The following is an 11,317-nucleotide window of genomic DNA, read 5'->3' as shown; positions in this document are numbered from 1 at the left end:
TGGTACGGTTCAATATCTTAATATTTTTTTATTTTAATTCATGTGATATAGATAGAATTTGAAAAATCAAATAAATTTTAAAATGATTTAAGTTAATTACTTTTTGTCCTGCTTCATCGTGAAATTTGGTATTTAAAATTAAAAGTCATAGTTAAAATAGGTATCATAATTTCAAAAAAAATTACACACTAATTAAATTAAAATAGAACAAAAGAAATAAATTTTTGAGTTTTTTGAAAAAAGAAAAAGAAACACGATGAAGATGACAAGTCGATGAGACGTGTCTGCTTCAGCACAAACTGTCTCTTACATAATAAGAGAAAGGTAGAATTTAGCTAGTTGATTAAATATTAATATGATTTAAGTTGTTAGTTACTTTGTCCTTCTTCAACGTTAACTCTTGAATTTAAAATTAACGTAACCAAAATAAATTTTATATTAAAAAATTATATACTAATTAAATTAAAAAAACAAAAAAACTTAATTTTAAATTTTCTTTTAAAAAACACGCTACATGCTTCAACAAAAACTGTCTCTTATATAAATAGAGAAAATAATGGTATTTTATTGAGTACACAATTTTTCTTTTAATAAAAAAGAGTGAAATTTGCCGTCCAAAAACTTACAATATATGTATATTTATATATATAATTATTTCAATAATATAGAATTATTTGTAAGTATAAAAATGGTGCAACTCTTTTTAAAATTAATTTAAGAGAGTGACGTAAATTTGGAAAACAAAAGTAAGCGAACATTCCATACAAATACTCACCTTGAATATTGAGACACGCAGAATTGGACGGTACGAATTAAATCAACAATAATTCACGAATTTGCCGGTATAATTAAATATTATTTGTCTTTCGTTCACTTTAATTATCCTTTTCTATTTATGTAGTTTGAGAAATAATTTATTACTTCATTCTAATTTATTATTATTAATAATTATTATAATATTTATTAAAATATTAAATTTATAATATCTTAAAATAATAATATAATAAAATTTATCATTTTTTTATGTAAGTACAAATAGATTTTATATTCTTTTGTAACCTTTGTGGTCCTTGTTTTAGTAGGTTTTTAATTAAGAAGTCAATGAGTTGAAATTACTATTATAGCGTTAAAACAACGCAAATATGTATGTGGGGTCACGTGGGAAATGGTTGGTTGGTATAGCTAGGTATTTATAGTTACTTTTTTTTTTATAAATTTACTTAATTTGATATTTAGGTTTTGTGTATGATCGAAAGTTGAAAATTTGTGTTTGATTTAAAATATTTGATTCAAATGTAATTTTGTGAGACACGAACTTAAGACATTTGATGTGGTTTGTCAGGATCATTTTCAAATATTTTTATTGAAGTTGTGGAATTCTCATGGCTAAATCATAGTTTCAAACATTTTTATTGAAGTTGTGGATGTTTCATGGCTAAATCGTAGAACTTTTTTTTATTAAAGTTTTATTTGACTAGTAAAAAACTAATTTCAAATACTTTTGACTGAAGTGAGTTGTAGACATTGAAAATTTGTGAGATTATATACCATAAGTTTAATTTTAATTGGAATTTTTGAGGGTTACTTTATTATAAATCTTAAATTATGTCTATATAAAGGCTAATATTTTTTCTTGAAGAGGCATCTCAAGAATTTCTTAAATTAATGAAATATCCACAAAAAGATCAAGACGTGATCGAACTCTTCTTAACTATCAAATACTTCAAGAAAATTCACAAAATTCTCTTTACATGAAAATCAATTAATTCTCAAGAAGGTCCACTCATTAATGTTTGAGAAATATATTGTTAACGACCATCAGATTATGAAGAAACCTTAGGGAGAAGAATCAACGGAACAAATAGAATTACTTCCATATTGTATATTAACAAATAGAATTATTTCTATATTCGCCATTCATTTGACCATAAATAAATATTTAACTTTTAAAAAATAATATAATTTATACTTATAAGTTCTAAAAATTATTTTAAATACATATAAGTATGTATTATCATTTTGTAATGAAAATATTTCGTGGAAAGCATGACATGAACTTAATTAATATGAAGTTGAAAAAAGAGGAAGAAAACAAAAGAAAATATCATTGATGTGTATGTGAAAACTGTAAGAATTATTAGTAATTATTATTAATTATTTTTTACTTATGGTTCAAGTTTACTTGTAATTCAAGTTATACCAGAAATAGTATTTAATAAGGAATAGATCCCGTCCGTACATTGGTTACTTGATGGACGTACCAAATTAAATCATAACCTCTATAAATTGGTTCTCCCTTCACCCATTAGGGTTACCACATATTCTCTATATTAATTCCATCGCTGACGGTTGTGGTAACATAAAGTTAAGGCAGGGAGGCAGAAACTTATTTACGACTAACGCTTCCGCTTTTGTCTGTGATGGTGTCTTCCTCATCAGGTGTGTGCCCTTAACGGTCTCTATGTAAGATTATCGTGTTCAAAATCCTGATATTATGTTATAAAGTATATAATCTTACATGTGGCATTAAAGCCTAGATTATTTAAATTGATAATCTTCGTATATAAAATAGGCATATATAGAAAAATTACACGAGGATAGATTCAAAATTTTTAGTGAAGATGGTCTCAAAATTTTTCGCCATTACTGATAATATCTGGAGACTAATAGTAATTTTAAACTCGAGTTTACAATACAATATGTTGATGCAAAATAATGTTCAAGAGACAATTGAGAAACTTTTCGCTTTAGCCAATAATTGATGTCCTAATAAATTTTTACACGAGGATATTGAATTATTTTAAAGCGTCATTACTTATAAATTTTATAAGTTATCTTATGATTTATTAAGAACAAGGGGTCAATGGTTAAACAAGTAATGCTTTGTTATCATCACTCGTGAAAAGTTTAGAATTGATGTTTGCAACCCCATAATGTAACAATTATGTTTTCTTTTAGATTGTGCAATAAATTAAAGTGGTCGTTACACTAAACAATAAAAAAAATATGTATTATGCTTCTATAGTTTGTTAGTCACCAAAGTGGTCAAACTAAAGAAATTAATGTCTACACATATCATGTTTATGATTATTTGATGCATGTACTATGTTTTTATAGCTTGTTAGTCACCAAAGTGTCCAAACTAGAGAAATTAACGTCTACATATATGTTTATGCTCACTTGATGTATGTATTATGTTTATATAGTTTGTTAGTCACTAAAGTGGTCAAACTAAAATGTTTGAAATCATCACATGCACAAAAGTTTATGATGCATGTATTATTAATCTATAGTTTGTTAGTCATCAAAGTGGCCAAACTAAAATGTTAAAAAATATTCACATGCACAATATTTTATGAGATTATGTATGCATTTGTATTCATATAGCTTGTTAGTCACCAAAGTGGTCAAACTAGTATGGTCAAGAAAAAATATGCACTCATAAAATTGTCATGTATCTATGAAAGTTAATTACATGCATATATTGAAAAATAAATAGATAAATTGATTTTCACTATTCCTAGAACTTAAAAGAGTCACCCAAAGGTGAATCTATCATTTTTACGAATATTGAAAAAATATATCTAAAGATGTCGTATATGTTTGGTTAAAATTATTTAATTTTCTAATAAATATTTTAAAAAATGGCATTTATATTATGATAGTGTGTCGTAGTATTTACCCAAAGGAGAATTATGATGTACATTTATCGTTTTACTGAATTCACATTATTTTTGATATGTGAGCATGTATTTATGTGCAGTTATTCATTTTCATTTGCATGCTTCATCTGTTAATATATTCAATGGATTGAACTTATCTGAATGGCATGAACAGCCCAGTTCCACTTAAGTGTGATGGATCTTGACTTGGCTCTGTTGAATGGCAAATCCACTGTCATTATTGATAAGAGAAGTGAGGATCAAAAGTCTTTTAATAACTAATAGGAGCGCTCTAATAGATTGAGCCTCATGTTCATGCGAATAACTGTTGCTAACAACATTAACAGTACTATTCCACAAACAGAAAGTGTCAGGCAATACCTGAAGTTTGTGGAAGAACATTTTCGTTCTGCTAATAAGTCTCTCGCTGGTACACTAATGGCTGAACTCACGATCATAAAATTTGATGGATCGAGTAGTATGCAAAATCATATCATCGAGATGAATAACATTGCATCAAGACTTTCGACCTTGGGGATGAAAGTGGATGACACCTTCTTGATTCAGTTTATCATGAACTCATTGCTTCTTGAGTATGGATTATTCCAAATGAACTATAACACTATTAAGGATAAGTGAGATGTTAGTGAATTGTCCAGTATGATTACTCAAGAGGAGTCAAGACTTAAGAAATAAGGAGATCATTCTATTAACTTTATGGGTCAAGGAGCTGGTAAAGGACTTAAAGTGAAAGCCAACAAGTATTTACAAAAAAACACCTGCTAAAATTTCACAGGATGTTTATAAGGAACTCAAGGCTGATGTGTGTCGTTCTGTAAAAGGAAGGACACTATCAGAAAGATTGCTTGAAACACAAAACTTGATTTGAAAAGAAAGGCACATTTAGTGCCTTTGTATGTTTCGAATCAAATTTTTAGTCGAAGTTCTTAATAATACTTTGTGGCTTGATTCAGGTGCAGAGATTCATGTATCCACTATGTTGCAGGGATTCATAATGATCCAAACTACGAATCCTAATAAAAAATTTCTTGTTCATGGAAAATCACATGAAGGCTAAAATTGAAGGCATAGGGACTTACTGTTTGATCTTGGAGACTGAACATCACATTGATCTGTTACAGACTCTTTATGCTACTTTAGTTTCTAGAAATTTGATTTCCCTTTCAAGACTTGATGTTTCTGTATTTGATTTTAAGTTTGGACATGGATGTTTCAATTTATATAAGAATACTATTTTATAATTCTGGTGTTCTTATTGATGATTTATATAGATTGAAACTCGATAATAATTTTTCTGAATCCCTACTTACTATTCATCAAAATGTTAAAACTAAAAGTACTTCGCTAAATGAAAATTTTGCTTATTTGTGGCATAAACGTTTGGATCATGTATCCAAAGAACGATTAAAGAATTAGTAAACAATAAGATTTTTTGAATATGAATTTTAATGATCTTGATATATATTTGAATTGCATTAAAGGAAAGCAAAAAAAGCATATCAAGAAAGGTTCCACATGAACATTCAGCTTCTTGAAATTATACACGCTGATATTTATGGATCCTTTAATGTTCCATCTTTTGGTGGATTAATATATTTTATCACCTTTATCTATTATTCACATTAAGGATTTATCTATTTGTTGAAAAAAAAATCTCAAGCAGCGGACGCTCTCAAAGTGTATGTTAAAGAGGTTGAAAGACAATTAAATAAAAAAGTAAAAATCATTAGGTCAGATAAAGGTGGTGAATATTACGAAAATTATAATGAATTAGAACAATGTCTAGGTCTATTTGCAAAATTCATTGAGAACGGTGAAGTTGGTAGAGTGTTGAAAGATAAAGTGTAGAAATTAATGAGGTAAGGGTAAATATTTCATTGCCCATGGATGTACCTACTTCTACACCAATCATAAATGTTGTTCCTCTTGTTGAAGAACACTTTAACAATGTTGAACAATATTTGGGTGAAACACTTCAAAAAGGAACTAACTCACAAATATCTGACGCAAATGAACCATAAACAATGTCATAGAGAAAATTGTCATTATGTGATTTATTTGCAAGAGTCAAATTTTTGACATTGAAATTAATAAAAATTTGATTTCATTTTTCACTAGACATAGAAAGCAATGAGTCTAATAAATAAATTGATGCCATGAGTGAAGAGTTGAAATACATGGAATACAAAGTTTGAGATCTCGTTCAATTATCAGAAAGTTCTAAAATAATCGAGTGTAGATGGGTCTTCAAGACTAAACGCGATTCAAATGATAATATTGAACGATATAAATCCAAACTTGTTGCCAAGAGAAACACTAAAAAAAAGGCATCGATTATAAAGAGACCTTTTCACCGGTCTCAAAGAAAAACTCATTAAGAATTGTTTTGTTTTTGGTAGATCATTATGATTTAGAATTACATCAAATGAATGTGAAAAGTGTCTTTCTTAATGTAGACCTCGAATGAGGATGTTTATATGGACCAACCTAAGAGTTTCAAAATTAAAGGAAAAGATCAAATGGTGTGTAAACTAAAGAAGTCAACATATGGACTCAAAAAAGCCTCACGAAAATCATATCTAAAGTTTAATGATACCATAAAATCTTCTGGATAAGGAAATTACCGTTGATCCGTGTTTATACCAAAAGATCAGTGGGAGTAAGTTTACTTTTTTAGTCCTATATGTTGATGACATTTTACTTGCTGCTAATGATTTAGGCATATTGTGTGAGACGAAAAACTTTCTCTCTATGAACTTTGAAATGAAAGATATGGGTGAGACATCATATGTGATAGGGATAGTAATATTCCGTGATAGATCACAAGGATTATCGAAATTGTATCAAAGGGCTATATCGAAAAAGTTCTAGAGAGATTTAACGTGAACAATTGTTCAGCAAGAATAGTTCTTATTAAAAAGGAAACAAATTTAATCTCATGCTATGCCCAAAGAATGATGTAGAACGAAAAGAAATGGTCTCAATTCATTAATATTTAATTGTTGGAAGTTTGATGTATGTTCAAACATGCACAAGACCGTATATTAGATTTGTGGTCGGAATGTTAGGAAGATATCAATGTATCCCTGGAATTGATCACTGAAAACCTACAAAGAAAGTTTATGGCACGTTATGAAGGGACAATTCATATATTATGGTTGCAAAACTTTATTTCAAGACTTGGGGTTGTCGACACCATTACCAAGCTACCGAAAATTAATTGTGATAATGCTGCAACAATATATATATATATATATATATATATAAATATATATATATATATATTGTGATATTAATTGTGATATTGTATTTTGTTTCTTTCTATCTCGCCTATTCCCTACGCTCGTTATCGTTGATTTCGGGGTGTTAAGCTTACCTATTCAAGGGTTTTAGTAGGTGCCATCATGACCTTGGTATTTGGGTCAAGACATCCTTTCTTTTTTTTGAAAAAAAACTTAAAAATGAAATTAAGACGAATAAATTAAAATATTGGGAATAATCAATTACCTTTCTATCCTAATTTGAAGATAAAATTGTTGCAATCAATTCTATTAGTATATATTGAACATTCACCCCCTTTGACTGCTCTTTTCCATTGCATCGCAATTATTTCTCTATTTTTGCTTTCTTGTGAAAATGGTGAGTCTTATTTTTTCCTGTTTTTTGAGCTTGTTTGGTCTGAGAATAAGTATTTGAGATTGAAGATGCACAAACCAAATGTATGTATTTAATTAATTTTTAATTTGAGAAGTTTAGACCCGAGATCTTGAATTCAGTTTTTGAAAATGAGAAGCTAGGAATTGTATGCAATCTCAATTTGGTTCTATATTCTGTTTCCAATCTAACAATTTTGGTGGTTATTAGGATTATTTATTAGCACCAAGTTTCTTGAGTTTTCATTTACCTTTCTTGTTTCATTGTTTTTGCATAAGAATTCAGTGCATTTGGGGGAAAGTGATGAAGCATCGATAACATCAAAATTTTTTGACTGTTTTGGTGTTAATGTTTGACTTATGATAGAATTTTCCTTTTGATAAATAGATGAATTTTGGCTTTCTTTCACTTTTTTATAGCATTGATTTCTACGTCAGCTTACTTGCATCTCAACTATCCATATCTTGGTACATCAACATATTTTTTTATAAATTTTCTTCAATTGATAGAACTTTTGATTCACATATTCAATTATTTGAGGCACCTTTTTTTTTTGTATTGAAATCATATTGATAGATCTTCTTGTTATTTTCTTGAAAAGGTATTCTCATAAAAATGTTATGATACTTGGTTAAGATACAACTCAATATTTTCATTTTTTTTGTGTACTTGCTTGTTTGAACCTAGATTTTCAAGTTCAGGTTACATGTTGATTCAATACTATTAGATCCATATATTTTGCTTAGTGTTTCTAAGTTCACACCTTTTTTATATGTATAAATTCTTTTTGTTAGTAAACATTTTGTATATTGAAGATGTTAATATCACACAATTACTTAGCTATGATTTTTTTCCTATTAATTGTTGTGATGCTCTAGTGAGAATACATATACTTCTAGCATAAGTACCTTTTGATCGACAATTCAATTTCTAGAATGTAAAAGATAATATCAGTGGTATTGGGAATCACTATTTTTTGGTTGTAAACATTCATTATATTTTTGTGATTAGTGAACATTATAATTTTTTCTACAATGGTACTTGAACTTTTGTAGCTTGGTGTGTAATGTTTTAGTTGTATTACTGTATAAAAGTGGGTCTATGTTCTTAAGATGACCTACCAAAACAAATATGCATTTTTGTAGATTGTATTTGAATATTAATAATTTCTCTTATTATTATTCACATTTTCCTTATTATTATGTACGTCTTATCAATTGAAGTTGACATGTAGGCTGGCAGTCACAGAGACGATCCCATTGTAATAGAGGTCAGTATTATGCACACTTTATCTAGTATGATTTCTTTATTTGACACGTCTAAAGATATGATAGAAGTCTTGTCTATCTTATTCTTAGTATGTATCTTAGAAAGGCCTTACACCCTGACTTTTTGCTTGAGAAGCTTCTGACAATTTAAGTAACAAAATCTTTTGTGCCAAAGCCATGAATCATTTTTAACTTTATTTTTTAATGCATTTTATTGAAATTTTACAGAAAATTTTCTTTTTATCATCTCTACTTCAACAATAACTTGATTTGGCTTAATTTTATCAGAAACTTTGCAATAATTATCTCTAAACACAAGAGAATAATCATTTTCCATGAGTCGACCAACACTAAGCAAATCTTTTTCCATGTTAGGATGACAAAGAATATCATGAATTTGCTTACCACTTCCTTTTAATATCAAGAATATGACTGAGGCTCCTCTATCCCTATTCTCACTTTTGTAGCGATGATACTATTAATTGAGAGAAAATCTTTTTTATCTCCAGTAATGTGATTACTACAATGCTATCAATATACAATACTTTACTTTTTTTTGAATACATCAGATTGAGAATCAAAAAAGTTTTCTTCCATTTTTTCCTTATATTCTTCACAAAAGAAATGCTTTCTTCCATTGCTTGTTCTAGCAATCCTTCTCAATGTGGCCAAACTGTTCACAAAAGTTACATTGGGGCTTGCCTTTCTTCCAATATTATTCTGCATTGTGATCAGTCAATTTTGCAAATTTTATAAAAAGTACTAGAACCTTTATCATCTTTTTCTTCAACCTTCTTAGAAGAACCATCATGATCCTGTTTTTTTTTTAGATTATAATTTTCTTTTGTTGATTTTTTGAGAAAAATTTGGTATTCCCATTGGTTCTAGACTGGAAATCCATCTCCTTGGGTTGATCTTCACGAAAAAATCTTCGCTTTTCATTTGCAAGAAATAATCCTACTCTCTTCAATGGAAAGGTTAGAAAGATCTTTCGTCTCATCAGTGATAGAAACAATGTACTCATACTTTTCTGTAAAACTAATTAGAATCTTTTCTACAACTTGTTAGTCCAAAATAGTATCACCATGATTTCTCATTTCATTGACAATATAGATGGATCTTGTGCAATATTCATTTATTATTTTCAAATTCTATCATCTTTATATTTTGATACACTCTTCTAAGAGTTTGAATATTTATAGTGCATATCTTTTCTTCACCATACACCTCAATTTTCAGAGACTCCCAATCTTACTTTGCAGTGTCACAAGTAGCAATCTTTATAAAATATGATCTTGAGAGTCATATTTTAATTTTTCTCAAGGCTTTTGCATGTCGACAATACTTAACCTCAAATAATTTTCATGCCTACTATGGAATGTTTACAATTGTTTTTGGCTCTTCATAGCCATTTTAACAATAGTCTACAAACCTTTAACTTTCAGACGTGTTCTCATTCTTATCTTCCAGTATTCAAAGACATTACCATAAAAAATGGAGTAAGAACAACTGATGAATCAACCTCTTCATTTTTTTGATGTCATTTTCTTTTCTTCACCTAATCGTCAATTAAAAATGAAAAACTGCTATGATACAAATCTGTAGGAAGTGTAGGAAGGTACTTTCTTTACAGAATGTTCAAGTGTTATATAGGCTACTTATTATATCTTGAGATGATTAAATTCATCAGTTACATCTTATTTATACTAATAAAAAATAAAACCAAAGGTCTTGGACAAATAATTAGATACATGTATTACAGAATCTTAAAAGACTTTTTGAAAAACATAGAGACAATACTTGAAGACTTGACATCAAGGTGTGTGTCATTAATTCCAATAGTTCTTCCTTATTTTCCTAATTTTCCACTTTCGGTAATGCAAAATATCAACACCTGCACTACCCTTTGACACAAGATAAGAGGATTGAACTTTGTATATTTAGGATATGAGTTGACTGTCTTATTTTAGAGAACATCAATCTAGTAATCTTGATATGCTGGATATACTATTTGTTTTATATAGCACAGTGAAATGTAGAATCTTCTTTTCATACATACCTTTCTCAAAATTTGTGGTTAAGATGGTAAGAGAACTGAGTCTATTATTATTGAGAGTTCAAAATGACAGGATGATGAAAATGATGAACCTGCCAATACTAATCCTTTGTTGGAGTCTATGTCTTCTGAGGTAATGTATCAAAACATAATGCATGAACACGTGATACGATTATAATAAATGATCTAATGTTTTCTCAAATTATGGATGGTTTGTGTTTTAGTCAATTTTTCAAGCTGAATGCATGATTGAGTTAAGGATTTCTACACTTATAATGGCGCGCAAGTATCAACTAAGAGAGAGGAATGATAACAATGATTCATGTTGCATATGCTTGGTAAGGAGCACAAAACTTAGGCTACTTATGAACATGTTCACAACCTGATTCTATCATATTATTTCATGTTTGGATGAGTGTAGGGTACTTATGAAGACGGGATAGAACTTGGAAAGCTTAGTTGTGGTCATGAATTTCATTGTCATTGCATCTGGAAGTGGTTGAAGATCAATATCAGTTGTCCTTTATGCAAAATGCGGGATTTGAAGAGTGTATGGCTTTAATTTCGACCAACCTAGTACACATAATTTCTTATGTCTCATTTAAAGTTGATTGATTTGAAGATCTAGTACTCATTCTGGCTTTGAAAACTTATGA

The sequence above is a fragment of the Solanum pennellii genome, chromosome 3 (genome assembly GCF_001406875.1).
Source record: "Solanum pennellii chromosome 3, SPENNV200".
Taxonomy (NCBI): Eukaryota; Viridiplantae; Streptophyta; class Magnoliopsida; order Solanales; family Solanaceae; genus Solanum; species Solanum pennellii.
Note: the sequence above shows the minus strand (reverse complement) of the source record.